This window comes from Canis lupus, chromosome 19, assembly GCF_003254725.2.
Source record: "Canis lupus dingo isolate Sandy chromosome 19, ASM325472v2, whole genome shotgun sequence".
In the NCBI taxonomy this organism is placed as follows: Eukaryota; Metazoa; Chordata; class Mammalia; order Carnivora; family Canidae; genus Canis; species Canis lupus.
Window position 1 is genome coordinate 18679503 of NC_064261.1, and position 19260 is coordinate 18698762.

At 38.5% G+C, this 19260-nt stretch overlaps 1 long non-coding RNA gene across 1 annotated transcript; it reads left to right on the plus strand.

The window, feature by feature from the left end:
* The first annotated feature begins 11416 nt into the window (after window positions 1-11416).
* Window positions 11417-18328, plus strand: LOC118351529 (uncharacterized). Its single transcript, XR_004807094.2, has 4 exons — window positions 11417-11484; window positions 14283-14389; window positions 15519-15685; window positions 16784-18328. It is a non-coding gene; the product is annotated as an uncharacterized LOC118351529 (long non-coding RNA).
* The last annotated feature ends 932 nt before the right edge of the window (window positions 18329-19260 follow it).

Below are 19260 nucleotides of genomic sequence, written 5' to 3' on the forward strand. Positions count from 1 at the left end.
CCTCAAGTTGTGCAAACAGAAATGTTTTCAGACATTACCAAATGTCCCCTGGGGGTGAAAATGGCCCCAGACAAGAACCACTGAGATAAAGGGCGAAATTTAAGATAATAGTCCCAAAGCACACCAGCATTAAGTAACTTTAAATATATATATTTGGACTCCAATGATATATATATATTAGTCCATATGTATATGGACTTAACAAGTAGCCATGTTAAAGGACACTTTTGCAAGGTTCATTACTGCTGCTGTATTATGAATAATATAATTGAAAATGTCTCACCTTTTAAAATGCAGCAAAAATCAAGAAATGACTCCCTCACATTTCCCACGTAGTCCACGCCCAAGCACTGCCTTCTGCTTACAGTGTGCACTTCCCTTCCTGGGCAAACTCCGACTCCCTCTCTGACGCCCAGCTCACATGTCACATTTTTTTTTTAAAAGAATTCCATGTGTTCCGGTGGCATTTTATGTATATCTTCTATCGCCATTTTTACATTTCATTATAATTATTTATGGGTCTGTTTCCCCAGCAAGGGTGGGGACTGTCTTGTTTTCCACTAGCAGCCCTCACGCAGCAGAGCACCCTTCACAAAGCTTTTCCACAGTACCTGGCTCAGAGCCGGTTGCCAGAGAGGCTGTGTAGAAGGTGAATGTTGGAGTTTCAGTCTTCTGCTTTTTATTAACTCTGACTTTGGAGGAGTCACTTAACTCTGAAAAATTTAGCTTCTTCACTCAGAAAATGAAGAATAATATTTGCACCTTGATGGGTAGTGTTGTGATTTAAAAGCATGGAGTTATGTTGGTGCTTCTTTGGGAAATGAACTGTGGCCTGTGGTGGGCGAGGAAATAGAAAATCCATCCCTAGAGTTTTGTAGTTGGGCATAGCATAGTTTTGACTGAGGACCCCCAGAAGAAATTTTATGCATTATTAATTATTTGATTAGGACTATGTAATAATTTCATGATGACTTGTCTGAAAAAATATTTTTCTTAATTCTACTTTAACTCCCAGAAATATATCCAGTGAACTACATTCAGGGCTGGAGGGAGGCCTAAAAACTGCCATTATTTGGATATTACTGTTTTTGAGACCTCATTAGCACCCTAGGCTGAGGAAGCCTGGTGACACTGGCTTATATCCTCCTAAGTTGGGGCAGGGGAACTGTATAGGGAACATTTAATTACATTCCTGTGATTCATCTGCTCTCTGCATATTCCACTGGGAGGCAACTTGGAACAGAAAGATAATGGGTTCTGGGGCCAGATGATCCACTTGCTAGTGTATAATCTCTGACAATTCGCTTGTATGTCTGAGCCTCATTTTCCACATCTTTTAAAAATGAGAATAATAATAGTAATATCTCTCTCATAATTGTTTTTGAAAATGTAGAGATCACTTACAGTGGACTTTTAAGAAAATGAAACTACTCTGTATGATATGGTAATGGTGGATACATGTCATTATACATTTGTCCATACCAATAGACTGTATACCACCAAGAGTGAACCCTAATGTAAACTATAGACTTTGAGTGATTGATGTGTCAGTGTAGGTTCATGAATTGTAACACATGTAGCACTATGGCAGGGAATGTTGATAATGGGGGAGGCTCTCCATGAGTGGAAAATCTCTATGCCATTCCCTCAATTTTTCTTTGAACCTAAAACTGCTCTAAAAAGTAAAGCCCATCAGTAAAATAAAAAATAAAAGAGGTTGCATATATAAAACATCTAACAAGGAGTACTTGCCCAATATTAGCTACATTTCGTTCACAGATGACAGAGAACATTGATATATCATCTACTGTCTACCATGTGGTATGTTCCCGACTTGCCTCCTTGCTCAAAGGCTGTGAGGCAAAGACCCCTGAACCCATGCCAGAAATTCTTCCAGTATTAATAGGGGGTCTTATTATCGCCTAGCCATAATAACAATATCAACCACAACAAACATGTAGCAAATATTATTGTGCTTGCAATTTTCCACATGCTTCAACAACATAACTCAACAATCTTACAAAGGAAATCCTATTATTACCATTCAACAGATTAATTGAGGTGCAAATGGGTTAATTGTACAATGTCACACAGTTGAATAGTGGGGGGAACCGAGATGAAAAACACTGACATAAAAAAAAAAGAAAAGAAAAGAAAAACACAGACACCTGCTATTGGAAGTACATCTTCTTAACCACTGGGCCTCAGTCTGATGGCAGGTCATTGCTTTGATCACTTCAACAAACACACACTGAACAGTTATTTTGTTCCAGGCCTTGAAATTCTGAGTGAAGATAAATAAGATGTACTTGCAGTCTTCAAGGAGTTCACAGTGTAGTAGAGGAGACAAACCTGTAAAAACATGATTTCCACGTAAGGTCATAAGAACAACAATAAAGACTGGTGTTGAGTATAACAAAAGCATCAACGTGGCAGCTCTCTGGGCAATGTCCTCCCAAGAGAGGAAGGAGCCCCTTGAATGGATTAAATAGATGAACAGCCTTGCAATAGCTGTGAGTACTCAGCAACAGGTTTGGCTGGTCAGACATAGATAACTCACAATAAACTTGGCTTGAAACCTATCTAAAGATAATTCAGGTTTTCCTCAGTCACTCAGTTCATTATTTTACTGCCTGGATTATCTTTGAAAAAAAAAAAAACCTGATAGTAAAATATTCTATGACTTAGATGGGAGGCAGTTGCTGATACTTGCTCTTATTATCAATGAAACTGATAAACTAAAGCAGATACTCAACTTGTTTTACAAAAATTAAAAAGTACTGTCCTTTGATGTTTATATCTTCTGATGAGACTGTGTTTTCTGCAGTATTAGACTGCAATAGGGTGATCTCAAGCTTTGTTCTCACCAGGAGGAAATTAGAAAGAAATGGTACAGATTATGTCCTTTCTCTATGAGGCCATCTTCTATGTTTCATCTGCTTGTTTTGTGAGTTGTTAGGGAAAATGTGAAATGGCAGGACACTTCAGGAAGGTTGCCTTCCAAGTGGATTTGTTCTCTGCTAATTTTCACCGTTGGCCTGGGAAGGAACTGTGGTCTCAGAGAAAAAGCCATTATTCTAGGAACGCCTATCTGTAATGAGTGCATTGTGGCTTTCAACCAACACATCACTTAAAGGATGGAAAACTGGTGTGTGTACTCAGTGCCTGTGGCTTTCCTTCCAACTGAGGGGAGAAATGAGTTCTTCTGAATTCTAATGCTGCAATCTGCAAAGTAGTCCTTGCCTCACCAAAAAAAAGACTATGAATTTAGGGAGGCTTCTTACGCAGATCTCCCAGGTAGCTGGATTAAAATATGTAGGAGGAGTTTCAAGCATTTTATAAAAGCCAGTAAGAGAGGATTGCAAGCATGGTGAAATTGCCTTCATTATGAAACAAGGTCTTCTGTTGTGAGAGGAAACATTCCACGGGGACTTGCTGGTGGCCCTGGAAAGGGAAGGTACTGTCAGGGGACAAGAGGTCTGCTGAGGCGGGGAAGCTATGCTGAGCCAATGCTTTCTCTTGTACTAACAGACTCTTAGCATTGCAGAAGGCATTTCAGTGAACTAGGGCGGTGCCTCTCAAGACTTTTTTTTTCTCTTTGTCCCAAACACCTGGCAGATACGAAATATTTTTAGAAACTGAGGAGAGGGATGAGGTTGGCAGGTGGGGAAAGCAAGGCAGTTTAAAACAACAACAACAACAACAACAACAACAAACCAAGCAGGTGAGTGGGAATTTACATGATCAGCTGTGAGGAGCCAACTTTGTTCTGTGAGCTGCTCTCCTTTGGGACATCTGTGACTGAGGCCACCAGCCTCAAAAGTTATACTGGTTCAGATGTAGACTACTGCTGCGTATTTGTTGGTCGTAAGTTTGTTCTCTGGAATTTCTCAGAACATGTGTGCTGGCCCTTCCCCCATGACTATTCTTCAAATATTTGGAGTCAGATCCCCTTGAACACTTGTTTTCTAGATTAAGTTTCGGCTTTTTTTCTAGCCCATCCTACATCTCTTTCCAGGTCCTCGCCCTGTGCCAGGTGACACCAGGTAATCTGCAAAACAAATCCATGATAGTGTGTCAGCCAGTGGTAATAAGTTACTCTTATGTCTACAATTGCAAAGCAGGAAGAGACCTTGGAGGTCAGCTCTACCCAATTCCACCAAAGAACTAAAGAATGCCCTAATAGAAGAAAGGGCGATGTATGAATAGGCAACTCACAAAAGAAGAAAGAGAAATGATCAATGTTCGAACTGATAACAAGATGAATGCTGATAAAAACAACAAATGATCACTTTTTTACCTATCAAATTTGTAGATTAAAAAGATCCTCAAACACAGAGTTGGCAGGGGTAGAGGGAAGTGGGGACACTCATTCACTGTTGATGGCAGCATAAATTGGTATATTCTTTATCCATGGAAAAGAGTAGAGACTGTGTCACACAAGTTGTTGGTGGGTAAATTAGGACAAAAATGCAAGTTTCTGAACACTCAGCGTAGCACAGGGTATGTGCCAGGCCGCATTCCTGGGAAACATTTTAACGGGCAGCAAATCAAACAGTAACTAACCTAGGATAGACTAACAATACAATAAAGAAGCCAGCCTGCTATAGCTTTTTGCCTATTTCAATCCACTCCATATCATTTAATTTTACAGAAGAAGATCATCCCCAAATCAGTGGAGCTCCATTTGTTTTTTCTTATTAAGATAATGGTTTGTTAGTATTGTTTTGTTTGATGAAATACACACAAAAAGCAACCTGCTTTTTTCTTACTTTTGGTTGGTAATACTTTGCCTTCAAGGATGAAATTCTATAGAATCTAGCAACTTATTTCCAAAATTGAAGGATCCTTAAAGGACTAAATAATATTATGTAGCAGCTGTATCATTTACTATGAAGGAAGGAAAGAGAGAGAAATTCAAAGCAATATTATTGGTGTGAATATTTTGCATGGAAATACACAAAAAGTTCATTTTCTTAAATAAACCATTAATTTTGAAATAGTTTAAGGTTTATAGAAAAATTGCAAACAAAAAAAAAGAAAAATTGCAAACATATCAGAGTTCCATGTACCCCACACCCAATTTCCCCTAGTATTAACATCTTACATTAGTATATTACCTATAACACAGTTAATGAACTAATATTAATACATTATTACTCACCAAGGTATTTTCTTTATTCATATTTCTTTTGTTTTTGTCTAATGTCCTTTTTCTGTTCCAGGATTCAATCCAGGATATAACGTTACATGAAATCATTGTGTCTTTTTAAGTTATGATATATTTGGTTATGGCAGTTTCTTTGATTTCCCTGTTTTTGCTGGCTTTCACAATTTTGAGAAGTATTGGTGAGGTATTTTGTAGAAAGTCTCTCAATCAAGACTTATCTGATTTTTTCCTTATGATTAGACTGGGCTTCTGAATTTTATAGAGGAAGACCAACAACAAATTGTATCAGGAGTATATGCTATCAATATGACTTACAGCTGTTGATGTTGACCTTGATCACCTGGCTGACGTGGTGTTTGTTAGGTTTCTCCACCATAAAGTGACTCTTGCTTTCCCCTTTTCATACTGTACTCTTTGGAAGGAAGTTACTACTATATGTGGCCCACACTTAAGAGATCAGGAGTTATGCTTGGCCTCCTTCTATGAGCCATTTTGAATAAACTTTTGTGAAATGTATAAGGTTTGTATCTAGTTTTATTTTTTTATCTTGCATATAAACGCCCACTGGTTGCAGCCCCATTTAACCACTATCCTTTCTCCATTGAATTGCCTTTGTGACTTTGTAAAAATCAAATAACTAGATTTGTGTGGATCATTCATGTGACATTAAAGGTTCATTTGAAGGTGATTTCTAAGAAAATTAGTCGGATTTTATTTTATTTTGCTAGTTTCTATAATTTAATTTTATCGAATCTTTTATTTCTACATATGTAGTTATCATGGTAGCCTTTGAGAGTGACACCTCTTAATAAGAAACAAAAAGTCTTGGGGCACCTGGAGTGGTTCAGTTGGTTAAGCGTTTGACTCTTAATTTCAGCTCAGGTCATGATCTCAGGGTTCTGAGATCCAGCTTGCCCAGCAAGGAACCTTCTTTTTTTTTTTTTTTTTTTTTTTTTTTTTTAGCAAGGAACCTTCTTAAGATTCTCTCTCCCTCTCTCCCTGCCTGCCCTTTCCTGCTTGTGCTCCCACTCTTGTGAATGCTCTGTCTCTCAATAGATAAATAGATAGATAAATAAGATATTAAAAATGTTGAAAAAAGAAAAGAAAACGTCTTTAACTTCAATTTCCTTTTCTGTAGGTAAGGTTAGCAGAATGTTAGGGTGAGAAAGGGAATTGAGAAATTTCCACTCTAATAATAGTGTTTGTCTTGCGAGAAAAACAAGATGCCCATGAATTACTTGCTCAGGATCAAACACTTGGTAAGTCATTAGGCCACTGACCAATGATCAGTGACTCAACTGAGTACTCCCGCCAAGCCTGTCTCCCTATATGGTATCCTAGTTTAAACAGAGACTTCTGCCTTTCTAGATCTTTCTCCCCAGTCACACTAATTCATGGATATACATGCTTCTCAGCTGACTGAGTAAACATTGCATCATTCACAAAGCTAACTAGAAAACTAGCCCAGGTGTAATCATTCTGAGAAGCCAGGTTGGTAAAAGCATGGCATTAATGAGGTAACTCCTGAATTCTTGCACCCTTATTTTTGATCTGTAGCCAAACTGCATTTATAAAACTTCTTAACAATCTTGGAAGCATTTGCTTCTGGTCACAAATGGAACTCAGTGAGAAAATGTTGGAGTTTTATATATAATCTGCTGTTATTGGGAAAAAAATAGCTCAATGGGCATATCCTGATAATAATAAGTCAAGAAGATAATTTTCGTACGAGAAAAACAATAATGCACCATCCTTGTGTGGGTGAGCATTATATGAAGTGATTGCTTTGTTCACAAGTAAATAGACATATGAAGAGATCATGGATTACTGGATAAATGGAGAGAAAAGATTTTAGCTATAAACTTGACATTTTGATTTCACAAAATTTGTTTTTTAAAAGATTCTATTTATTTATTTGAGAGAGAGAGAACATGAGCTAAGGGGGAGGCAGATGGAGAAGGAGAAGCAGGTTCCCCGCTGAGCAGAGAGCCTGATGTAGGACTCAATCCCAGAATCCTGGGATCATGACCCAAGCCAAAGGCAGATGCTTAACTGACTGAGCCACCCAAGTGCCCCTCTTTTTTTTTAATATTTTATTTATTTGAGAGAGACTGAGAGAAAGAAGGAAGAGAGGGAGGGGTGGAGGGAGAGGGAGAAGCAGACTCCCTGCTCAATAGGGAGCCTGATTATGGGGCTTGATTCCAGAACTCTGGGATCATGATCTGAGCCAAAGGCAGATGCCCAACTGACTGAACCACCCAGGACCCCCATGATTTCACAAAATTTCTTAAATGATTAAGTGGATTTATAAATCTACAAATATTTAGGTTGCAATGCGATCACAAGATACATCTTAGTCTTTCATACATTATCTAAAGCAGCAAAAATGATGTTGGACAGTGAAAGCTAGCTTCATGAGTTGAGTACTTCATTTTACTCTTTTATTAAACTTTATTTAGATCTACTGCTATAATTGTCTTGCCATCTTTTAAAATATATTTGATTCCTTTAAATCTCTCCATTATTGCCAAAGCCATTATAATTAATTATTAAAATAATCATTTATTAGGCATCTACTCTGTGCCTCATAATATCCTAGAGCATATTTATGCTCATTATTCTTATGAAATTTTCACAATAATTCTGAGGTAGATTGTATTACTGTCTTCATCTTGTAGTGATTAAGAAAACAATAGTCCTATAATTTATGTTCAAAAATTGTCATGACTTGTACTTAACACATCCCAGTTGAAACACCAACTTCTCATGTCCCTGATCATACCAGGCTGTCCATAAGATTGAGTCATTCATTATTTCATACTAAGGCAAAAATGATGACAAAGTTTTGATATATCTGTATAGAAGAGACTTGGAGAAATCAAATGAAATCAAATCAAATGGTAAATTTTTCTGGGAGTGAAAATACACTATTGGGAAAAGGAGTGCAGGAGACAGGGAGGGATTTCATACTGAGGAATCCACTGTCCTTTCAAGTACATTTCTTAAATGTTTACCTGGTAATATGGTAAACCATCTCATCTGTCAACAAGAACAGTGTGTACCCAAGAATGAAGACTTGGTTTATTCAGGGAGTATTGCTAGTAAAAGTAATGGCCTATGTATGTGGTGGAATTTTCAGTACAAATTACCAACCCGCAGGTGGGATAAATGAACTAACTGTACTTCTGCAGCTAAGAATTCATAGGTGGCAATTATAATAATTAAAGTGAGTCCATGCAAAGGCTGTAAAAAGGTAATTTAGGTGGTGGTTAATAATGGAGCACTATTTTTGATCAAATTTCACATGCTTGTTTTTATTTTCTATTTTTTGTCTACCTAAAATTAGACATATTTCTTCTGAGTTTTTGGTAATTGCAGACAAGCACTATCGGGAGCATGGCTTCAAGACTACATCTCTGTGCAATTTTGGCTTAATTGGAATGCTCACATTCTTACGGTTTGAGGCCATGGGAAAGCAAAACATTTTGGTGACCTAAATAATTTGATCCATCGAGGTCCTGCATCTCTTTAACCAAAACATTGTTATCTATGGCTGTTGCAGCTGGAGAAGATGGGTACTCTAGATAGCATCGTGACTCAAAGCAAGGGCTCTGGCCTGAGTTCTAACTTTGCCACTGATTAGTCTTTGGACCATAAGCATTTGTTTAACCATCTTGTACCTCAGTTTCCTCATTTTGTAAAGTTGGGGCAATAATAGCACAGCATTTATTTCACAGAATTGTTGTGAGAAATCAAAGAATCACTTGGAACAATGCCTGGCACAACATTAGCATTCAATAAATGCTAGTTTCTTGATATATGTTGTGCTCCACAGTTCATATCTATATTTAAACTAATAATATACATTCTTCTCATCTGTTTTTCCTGAGTACATTCATCATACTTATTTTAAATGTTTTTGATAACTAAAATATATGTATTAACAGCATGTCTGTTTCTATTTTTTCTTTATAGTTTTTGTCTCCTGGAAAGTCTGTTAAATGTCTCCTGAAAGTACCATTGTATTTTAAGCCTTGTAGAGGCGTAGGGGTGAAATCTTTCTCCGGAGAGGCTTTACCCCTTCCTCTGCTAGGAAGCTGACCACTTTAACACAATCAAAGATAGATCTGACTGCTGGCTGCATTACAAGGCTTTTGTTTTTTGTTTTAGCTTTTATTTATTTTTTTTGAACAATGTTAAATTCACAGAAATGTAGAGCAGAAAGTACAGAGTTCCTGTATGTTCCTGACCCTACAAATGTAGTGCCTTCCCCACTATCAACATCTCTTACCAGAATGGTGCTTTTTTTTTTTTTATCAGGGATGGTTCTACATTGATGCATCATTATACTCACTCTAGGTGAGTGAACCCATTCTCTCAGTTCTGACAAATGTATATGACAGGTATCCACCATCACAGTATCATAAAGACTAGCTTCAGTGCCTTAAAAATCCTCTATGCTCCACCTATCTATCCCTCCCAAGCCCAAACTCCTGGCAACTACTGATCTTATTTTTGTCCTCATAGTTTTGCCTTTTCCAGAATGTCACATGGCACATTATAGTCTTTGTGAGGTTCATTTCCAGCTCAGATCCATCCCTGTTTCTAGAGAGGAAGCCTCTGCTATAGACTGAATGTTTATGTCTCCCCAAAACCCATAGGTTGAAATTCTCACCCTGAAGGTGATGGTATTATGAAGTGGGGCCTTTGGAAGGTAATTAGGTCATGAGGGTGGAGTCCCCATGAATGGGAGTAGTGCCCTTACAGAAGAGACTCTTGTCCTTCCCACCATGTGAGGACTTAGTGAAAAGATGATTGTCTATGATCCAGGAAGTCAGCTCTCACCAGACACTAAATTTGTTGATGCCTTGATCTTGGACTTTGCAGCCTCCAGAACTATGAAAAATAATGCATAATATTTTTGTTATAGCAAAACACCCTCCTAAGATTCCAATTGAGGACCTGTGGTGTCCACTGTGACCCTTTCCTCCTGGTGAGTCTTTTGAGACTCCAAAATCTTAGCTGTACTTTCACAGACGTTCTGCTTAGTTTCTTAATATCCTGTGCAGGCAGCATCGGAATTTGGGAAAACAGGTCAAGTGTCAGGCTCGATTTTCCACCCACTCTTCTCACTGGCAACCCAGACTCCTAAGAATCCAACTTTTCTCTCCAGTTCCCAAAACTGCCAAAAATTCTGCTGCCTTCTTGGCCTCTTGGTGACCTCCTGCCCACATCCACAGCCTGGCTTTTGGCTTCTTGCCCAGTGCTCAGAGTAGGCAAATGCTATCTTACCAGAGGAAAAAATCAGTTGCAGAATGCCAAGTCTCCTAAGTTTCTTTCTTCTCCATAATCTTGTTGTTCAAGGATGAGTTTCCCCAGAAGTTCCTCTCGCCTTCAGGCACAAAACACAGATGTTTTGTGTACTTTATGCAGCTTTTGTAAACATCCACGGAGAGAGCGCTGGCCTTCATCTTGGTTGAAGGTGGCAGTCCTAACATATGTTCATGATAGATGTTTTTGTATTCCTTAGTTATTCCATGAAGATTAACAACAATATAAACAGTTTAGCCAAGCAATTTACCTATTCTATAAACCACATGGCTGATTTTATGGATGATTCGTCATTTGCAAGTAAATCTGTACTTTAATTAATTTAGTTTAGCATGTTGTTACCTTAACATATTTGAACATCTCATGTGTAAAGACTTGTGAATTTTCAAATGAATTTTCAAATTAATAATCTGGTGATCATAATCACCATATTTGTTTAGTATTTAGTATATGAATTTCAACTAACCAGTAGAGATACTATGAAAATATGATTTTATTTTTTTGTAAGTCAACTTAATTTCCGTCTTGGGCTTCCATTTTACTTGGGTGGCAGAAACTTAGTCTTGGTTAATTTGTGGATTTCCCTAAGATTGTGTTTAAGTAAGAAGGGACTTATGTAGTACCAAAGCATCAGGGTTGGGAGGGATCTAATGCTTAATGTCATCTGTCCAGGATGTATCCAGGGACATAAGAATAATCCAGTCTCCCCATTCAGTAGTCCAGCCTGGCATTTCTTAACCATCACTCTTATTTATAAGGCCCCTTTAGATCTGCTGTGTTTCTCCATTTACCTTTTTTTTTTTTCATTCTTGAATATGCGAGAAACTCTCTGGTGCTCCTGAGCCAGTCTAGTGGAATGAGATTGTCCTAGCTGTCTAGACACTGTACCTGTTTGTTTGTTTGTTTTTTCCCTATAGGGCTTTCTGCCTCCCTGGAGTTAAGTTCTGACTCTTTTGGATCAGTCTCCCAATTTCAAGGCAAAGGTAGAGGGATGATTCACAATGCTTTTCCCCAATATTTTGTTTTTACTATGCATCCTTTCAATTTTCCTAAACACTTACATTTTTGGAACTCAAAATCCAGCAATAGTTTGCTCTCTGTTGTCCCATGTATTCCCTGGAGCAATGATAACAGATTAACCTAGCTGGAAAGGGGACAATGAAATACTGGTGAGAAAAGCAAAGCACAGCATTGGTTACTATTTAAAAAAAAAATGATTGTACTACATTCATTCAATAAACCCTTAATTATTGAGCTCCTAACGTATGCCAGGCAAAATGCTGGACACTAGACTGTAATGATGAATGAGATACAGTCCTCAGTTCAACTGCCTCCAGAGCCAACGGGAGACACACACAGACAAGAAAGAGACAGTTTCAAGATTTCTGGTGAAATACGGCAGAGTAAACACACATTTACTCATCCTCCCACCTCAAATTTTATAAATGTAACAGTATGGGGTTTTCTGTTGTTTGTTTGTTTGGCACAAACCTATAAAGGCAAAGAGAGAGAGAGAGAGAGAGAGATACTTATAAGTAGAGGATATGGCAGCAATGGAATGTTGGAAACTAGAAAGCAGATGAACTAGTGGCAAAACTGAATTAACAATTAAAACTCAGGAAAGCTGAGAAGGCTGATTGAACTACAGGAGCTCAGAAAGATTTAGAAATACCAGAATAGGGGTACAGATGGTGTTGACAGTGGGAGGGCTAGTTGCAGGTCTGTAAGAGAAATGAATTTTCAGCCAAATTTCTACTTTCCAGGTGAGAAAGTGGTTGAGTCCACTAGGGGAGGCTAACTAAACAAACAAACAAACAAAAAATGACACAAACAAAAACAATAAAACAACCTAGCCAGAGCACCCTACAGGGATGTGTACCTGCCTATTCCAATCAGGTTATTTTCTTTCTTTAGTTTTAGTTGTGAGCAGACAGCCAAGGATTACCAGGCAATTAAGGAAAGCCTATGCCACGACCAATAGAATCAAATCAAGCTAACATGTGAAGAAAATAGAGATTATGTATGGAGCAGAAGAAAACTTTAAAAACAAACTTTATAGTTCATATCCACATGTGGTAGAAAGAGATATCGCATCTGGACAAAATGAGAAGGGCTCTAGAATGAAACTTCAGAAAACAAAAATTGCCCTTTGAATTTAAATAGAAAATTTTGGAAGAAAGTTTGGGAGATACATTTCTGGAAGAGACAATCTTCCAGAAAATCAATCAAAAATAAAGAAATGGAAAATGGAAGGGAAAAGGAAAAGATTGGCGATCAGGAGGCCCAACACTCTAATAAACAGGAATTCTAGAGAGAGCGAATACAAAAGATGGGGTAGGGTACTTTTGAAGAAATAATGAAGAAGATTCCCTGAATAGATGGTATGAGTTTGTAGCCTGACAGAGCTCCCTTATGCCCTACATAATGCGTGCCATGACATAACTCACACTGAAGCATGCTATTGCAACATTCCAGAACTTTGGAGATAAAGAAAAGATCCTACAAATTCTTGGGGATTAAAAACATACAAAAGATCCAGAATCAGAAAAGCACCAGATTTTTCACCTACCCCATGAAAAGCTAGAAGTCAGTGGAGTAATCCTTTCGAAATTCAGATGGAAAATTATTCTAGATCTTGATTTCTGTTCTGCCAAATTTTCTAACAAGTGTGAAGACAGAATAAAGACATTTTATTCAGGCATGTTTTAAGACTTTTTACCTCCTTAAGATATTTGTAAATGACTTATCTGATAAAGTGCTAAGAATCAAAATCTTTAAAGAATTTGTCAAACTCAGCACCCAAAAAACAAACAAAAAAAATCTAGTCAGGAAATGGGTAGAAGGCATGAACAGATATCTCTCCAAAGAAGACATACAAATGGCCAACAGACACATGAAAAAATGCTCCACATCACTGGGCATCAGGGAAATACAAGTCAAAACCACAATGAGACACCACCTCACACCAGTCAGAATGGCTAAAATTAACAACATAGGAGAAACAATAGGTATTGGCGAGGATGCAGAGGAAGGGGAACCCTTTTATGCTATTGGTGGGAAAGCAAACAGGTGCAGCAGCTCTGGAAAACAGTGTGGAGGTTTATCAAAAAGTTAAATATATATATATAAAAAGTTAAATATAGAACTACCTGATGATCCAGCAATTAATTGCACTACTAGGTCTTTATCCAAAGGATACAAACATAGTGATTTCAAGGGGCACATGCACCCAACCTTTACAACAGCAATGTCTGCAATAGCTAAAATATGGAAAGAGTCCAGATGTCCATCGATGGATGAATAGACAAAGAAGATATGGTATATATATATATATATATATATACAATGGAATATTACTCAGCCATCAAGAATAATGAAATCTTGCCATTTGAGATGATGTGGATAGAACTAGAGAGTGTTATGCTAAACAAAGTAAGTCAGAGAAAGACAAATACCATATGATTTCACTTATATGTGGTATTTGAGAAACAAAACGGATGAACATAAGAGAAGGGGAGGAAAATAAGATGTAAATAGAAGGAGAAAAACCATAAGAGAGTCTTAATTACAGGAAACAAACTGAGGATTGCTGGAGGGGAAGGGGGTGGAGGGATGGGGTAACTGAGTGATGGGCATTAAGGAGGGCATGTGGTGTTACGAGCACTGGGTGATACGTGCAACTCATGAATCACTAAATTCTACCGCTGTACTTAATAATGCAGTATATATTACTTAAATTGAATTTAAAGACAAAAGAAAAACAATATTATCTCCTTTTCAGGAAAATACTGGAGAATGTGTTCCACAAAACAAGGAAAGAAACCAAGAAGAAGATACAGGATCCAGGAAACAAGACCTGAACCAGGAATGAGGCAAAGGGATGTCCAGGTAGGTTGACCAATTGTTCCAATTTGTCTAGACCTGAGGAAGGGGTGTGCGAGATGTGGGATTTTCAGCTTTAAAACTGGGCCAGTCTCTGGGAAATTAGGATGAGTTAGGTTATCCTACATCTAGGGTAACAGTGAGGAGAAGTCTCAGGCAGGGGGCTGGCAGCAGATATAGAACAACTGGACCAGACAGGATGGAAAGCTTGCTTTGGAAGGGTTGTCTGGAGGGGTGCCTGGGTGGCTCAGTGTGAGTGTTTGTCTTTGGCTCAGATTGTGATCCCAGGATCCTGGATTGAGTCCCGCATCAGGCTCCCTGCAGGGAGCCTGCTTCTCCCTTTGCCTATGTCTCTGCCTCTCTCTGTGTCTCTCATGAATAAATAAATAAAATCTTTTAAAAAATAGAAAGGTTGCCTATAAAATACATCCAGGGGAAAACACATACATTCAGACTTAACATACGTGTGTGTCTGTATTTTCTGGTGAATTTGCATGTATTAAATATTAAAGAAATTCCTCTTTTGGGAGGAATTTAAAGATAATTAAAGGCACACAGGCAATGATACCAATGAGGGTAGTGGAAACAATAGGGAAAACAAAAAGCTACAGATGAAAGAAAGCGAAATTGGGACATTAACATGGCTCTTCAATGAATTATATTTACATAATTGTGCTAATGTAAGCACTAAATATTGCTCTGCCTAGAAGTTCTATCTATTGTACTAGTGGAGAAAGAGTGAGCAAGAGAGAGAGTGTGTGAAGAAAGTTCATAAATCATTGTCTTCAATGCTATGGAGTCAATAGGTCCTATAAAAAAGCACATGTTTAAAAACATGGAGACTAATTCTAGAAAAAAAATAGTTAAAAGAGTTGAAAAAATCTACTTTTGAAAAATGGAACTTAATAGTAGGAGCAAGTAAGGGGAGAGACTTAAATTTTAAACATATTAAAAAACTTGACTTATAGAATTATGAACATGAATGTCTTTGAAAGAATATTTTTAAAAGTAGTTATACTTAACAGCTTATATTTTAACTTCATTTGTATAATTGTCATTCAGTTTTTAATTTTAATGCAATCAAATGGGTTAGTTTTTCTTTTTTTTTAAGATTTTATTTATTTATTTGATACAGAAAGAGAGAGTGTGCACAAGCAGGGGGAGCAGCAAGCAGAAGGGGAGTGAGAAGCAGGCTTCCCCATCTCAGAGGGAAGCACATGGTGGGGCTCCATCCCAGGACCCTGGGATCATGGCCTGCTCTGATGCCAGAGGCTTAACTGAGTGAGCCACCCACATGCCCAGGTTAGTTTGTCTTTTATGATTTGTTTTTTGATGTCTTAATTCCTTCATGACTATGATACCAAAACATAAGGTACAGTGAAAGAATTGTTGGAGTACATGTATTAAATTTGAAACATACCAAGAAATACGAGTAATGCTATATATTGTTTTTTTTTTTAAGATTTTATTTATTTATTCATGAGAATACACAGAGAGGAGAGAGAGAGAGGCAGAGGGAGAAGCAGGCTCCATGCAGGGAGCCTGACGTGGGACTCGATCCCGGGTCTCCAGGATCACGCCCTGGGCTGTAGACGGCGCTAAACCGCTGAGCCACCGGGGCTGCCCTATATATTGTTTTTGATTAAAAACACAAATAACTAAGATATATAAGCAGGGAATCACAATGGCAGTACTATTCTGTGTCTAACATTTTATTTCATTTTAAAATATGTGTAATGAACGAGGTGTTAATTGTAACAAGGTTTTAATTGGTAACAAAGTATCACTTTAAGTTTTTCTATAGTTTGAGATATTTCACAGTTAAAAAGAAAATCAACAGGCAGCCACAATATACAGATATACTTTATCTGTATATATTTATGTAAAGTATATATTTATGCAATACATATATATATTTATGTAAAATATACTGTATCTGTATATACAGATACAATATACTTTACCATAGTCCAAGGTACTTGGTACTAGGGCGCCCAGAGAAAGGCACCTAACCCAGATTAGGGGCGTTGGTTAGGAGAGACTTCACAAAGCCAGGGCATCCAAGCTACCACCATTTAGGGAAACACTGACAGCACTGGAGGTGAGGGGCTGCAGGTAGAGCTGTATTTCCCTAAGAAATTAAGGGGCATTTGGGATATGCGTGTTGGGCAAAAAAAAAAAGACCCTACAAACCATGTTCCCGAGGTAAGTGTGAATCGTAAAGGGTGTTGAGCAGCAAGGCCAAAGGGAATCCCAGGAGACCTGGTGAAGAACCTGGTCTGTATTTAATTGGTAGAAGCTCGAATTCTATACAAAATTGTCCCAACCTCCTACCCCCGCAACGATGCCTTCTGCCTCACTGAGCCTATAGTTTGTGCCTTTTCTGCCTTGTCTTTCTAGGTGCGAGCACAGTGCCCTGGCTCCTAACTGCTCTCCCTGATGTCAGGTGCAGGCCGCTGGGCTTCTCCGGTCTGGGCTAAGTGTGTCAAATGCTCCCTTTTCTGTTCCAACGGCGGCTCCCATGTGTCCCTCTGCAGTCGCAGTTCACAACTGTGAAGGATTTGTCAGTGTGTTTTTCCCTTTTAGTCTCCTTTCTGTGCCAGCACCCGTCCTCCTCTGCACGTGTGCGATTCCTGGACGCTGAGTCACGCTCGGGGCAGCCGGCCAGGGCCTGGACTCCTTTGCTGAGCCCTGCTCCCTGGGCCTTCCTGCTGTGCGGAGGGTCCCCTGCCTGTGTGTGCTGAGCAGGGCAGGCTCAGAAGTGAGAATTGCATGCTTTTCTACCCAAGTCCAGCTCGAGAGAGGAATGGGCTTGTGGTAAGAATCAGTGTGTATTTATCATGGCTCTGGAGGCTTGGGGTTTATTTTCCTCAAAGGTAGCTTTCTGAAATATTTGGAAATATTTGCTTAGTTTCACTTGTGTGATGTGGAGGCTCTTTCAATTTGGTGTCCCGAATCCCCTGTTTACACCTTCTAAAGCAGAAGTTATCTTTCTAGTGGGGAAACATAATTCAGTTTTGATATTAGGCAATATTTTTAAATGCTGTCTTTTTTAGAATGAGCTAAAATTTACATAAAGTGAAATGAATATAGGTAAATCCTAAATCACGGGTTTTGATAACTATATACTCCTATGTGGTTGTCACCCAAATCAAGTAAAGAATGTTTCCATTGCTCCCAGAAAATTCTCCTGTTCCTTCTATTAGTCAACTTTACCCCTATAAGAACTGCTCTTTTTCTTTTTTAAGATTTTATTTATTATTCATGAGATACACACACACACACACACACACACACACACACACACACACAGAGGCAGAGACATCTGCCTTCTCCCTCCGGGAGGGAGGGAGAAGCAGACTTCCTTTGGGGAGCCTGATTCCATTCTTGATCCTGGGACCCTTATCCCAAGAGCCTGGGATCACAACCTGAGCCCAAGGCAGGTGCTCAACCACTGAGCCACCCAGGCATCCCGGCTCTCGGTTTCTATCACTATAGCCTAGTTTTCATGTTGCTGAACTTCATGCAAGTGGAATCCGAGAGAATGTATATTTTTGTGTCTTATTTCTTTTATTCAACATGTTTTTGAGATTATTCCACGTTGTGACCTTTTCTATTGCTGAATACCATCCCAATACATGAGTATTCCATTTATTTATCTATTCTCATTTTGATGATGATTGTTCCTACACACTAAATTTTAAAATAAATAAACTGTTTAAGTTTAGAACTTTCCTTTATAGTGGAGAATTTTCTTTATGAAATCAAAATTACATTCCTAACTGATTATCTAGAAAATTGGAATTAGATTCTCTGTTCGTATTCTGTAGACTTTGATTCTTTGAAAGATAGAAATTGGAATGTAAAGGAAAATGTGTTTTGGTGGGTCCCTCAGTTTCCATTCTGAATCTTTAAAGCCACATTAAATAATAATAGAACTTTGAACTCTTCCTTTGTGTATTACTGTATGAATATCGAGCAGCTAATTCACCCAAACGCATTTTTAGAGAAGGGAGGATCAGAGGGAGAAGGAGAGAGAGAATCATCAGCAGGCTCCACACTCAGCACTAGCCCCCCCCACCACGAGGTCCTGGATCTCACAACTTTGAGATCATGACCTGAGCTGAAATCTGTTGGACACGTAACTGACTGAACTACCCAGGCAACTCAAACACATTTTTTAAACACAATCATTTTTACTGTGTTTCCAAATCAAAGTGCAGAAATAAAACAATTCATAGACATCATTCAAAAGCAAGAGCTTGAGTTAGAGACTGAGCCCCTAAACTTGGAACTTGGATCTAGAACTTCATTCATGTTGACCTCTGTAGCTAAACTATTTGAATTAGTCATCTGTTGCTCTGTAACAGAATCCCCAGACTTGGTGGCTTAAAACAGAAAATATTTTTTTTAATTTTGTCATTTCTGTGGGTCAGAAATTTAGGAGCTGGTTAGCTGAGTAGAGGTGGCTCAGGGTCTCGCATGAGGTTGCTGTCAAGAAATCAGAATGTATGATGAAGAGGAATCTTAAGAAAGAAAAATGAGAGAAAAGATGCTTATGATGGGTCTTGAAGGAGGAATAGGAGCTCACCCCTGAACTAAGAGAAATGTACGGGAAGGAAGGTAGAGGCAGGCAGGGGAGATAAAAATGCAAAACCAGGAACCTTTAAATAGTTTATTAGCAAGAAAGCAGCCAGTGGGAGTAAATCTGGTAGAAAAGTTCAAGAAAGTCATTATATATGTTGTTAAAGAATTCTGACTATTGGGGCACTTGGGTGGTTCAGTGGTTGAGCATCTGCCTTTGGCTCAGGTCCTGATCCCAGAGTCCTGGGATGGAGTCGTGAATCAGGCTCCTCTTCCCGCAGGGAGCCTGCTTC